This window comes from Eimeria mitis, genomic scaffold, assembly GCF_000499745.2.
Source record: "Eimeria mitis Houghton genomic scaffold, Emh_scaff1527, whole genome shotgun sequence".
Classification (NCBI taxonomy): domain Eukaryota; phylum Apicomplexa; class Conoidasida; order Eucoccidiorida; family Eimeriidae; genus Eimeria; species Eimeria mitis.
Window position 1 is genome coordinate 6,827 of NW_013569650.1, and position 1,581 is coordinate 8,407.

Sequence of the window (1,581 nt, forward strand, 5' to 3'; positions counted from 1 at the left end):
CTAGGTAGCTGGCTGGGTAGCTGGATCGGTAGCTAGCTAGATGGGTAGCTAGCTAGCTAGCTAGCTAGCTAGCTGGCTAGCTAGCTAGCTAGGTAGCTGGCTGGGTAGCTAGCTAGATTGGTAGCTAGCTAGCTAGCTAGATTGGTAGCTAGCTAGCTAGCTAGCAAGGTAGCTAGCTAGCTAGCTGGCTGGGTAGCTAGCTGGAGTGGTAGCTGGCTAGCTAGCTAGCTAGCTAGCTACCAATGCAGGCTTCCTTTTTAGGGTTTTAGAGTTTAGGGTTTGGAGTTTGTATGATAAGGGTTTAGGGTTTGTAGTGGATGTTTATCGAATGGGGGTTTGCGGCTTAAACCCTAAACCCTAAACCCTAAACCCTAACCCCTCTCCCGTATCCGCTTTTTTCCCCTTTTTTTCTCCCAATTTTCTCCAAACCCTCGAGGGTTTAGGGTTTAGGGTTTAGGGTTTGTTGTGTGTGTGTGTAGGTCGAGCGCTAGCGTCTCAGTTGCTATCTTTTTTAGGGTTTGTGGCTCTGCTGCTGATGTGTTACTGCGAAGACCTCTCTCTTCTTATTGCTGCTCACCTTGTTAGGGGGGGACTACAAAACTGTAATTACCCTATTGATAGATCCATTGTTGTTGACTTCAGCAAAAGTAAACCCTAAACCCTCATAAACCCTAAACCCTCATAAACCCTAAACCCTAATAAACCCTAAACCCTAATACTCTTTAAACCCTATACTCTGATAGGCTTGGGGGGCTACAAAACTGTAATTACCCTATTGATAGATCCATAGTTGTTGACTTCAGCAAAAGTAAACCCTAAACCCTAAACCCTCATAAACCCTAATAAACCCTAATAAACCCTAATAAACCCTAAACCCTAATACTCTCTAAACCCTAATACTCTCTAAACCCTACAAAACAGTAATTCCCCAATCTATAGATCTGTTCCGATAGCCCTTCACAACCCCCACCCCCTAAACCCTAAAAACCAAAACCCTAGGGTTTAGTGTTTAGGGTTTAGGGTTTACTAGGGTTTAGGGTTTACTAGGGTTTAGGGTTTGTGAGCAGGCAGCGACCGGGGCAAGTGGAGCGCTGTGGAGACGTTCACCTCCACCATGTGGTCGGGCAGTGCTTTCATTGGCGGCATTCTCTCGCAAGACAACTATACGTTCGTTTTTTTTATTTATTTTTATTTTTTTTTTCTCTTTTTTTTTGTTATGTTTATTTTTTGTTTTTTTTTTTTTTTTTTTTTTTTTTTTTTTTTTTTTTTTTTTTTTTTTTTTTTTTTTTTTTTTTTTTTTTTTAATGTTTTTTTTTTTTTTTTTTTTTTTTTTTTTTTTTTTTTTTTTTTTTTTTTTTTTTTTTTTTTTGATTATAGTGGGGGGGTGTTCGTGGGGCTTGGGTTTTTCTTTTAGGGCCGGTTCTTTGTTTTGGCTTCTCTCTGGTAGTTTGTTTTGTTTTATATAAATATATATGTGTGTGTGTATATATAATATATTTGTATATATATAGATATATATATATATATATGTGTGTATATATATATTTTTATGTATATAAATATATATTAAAATTATATATT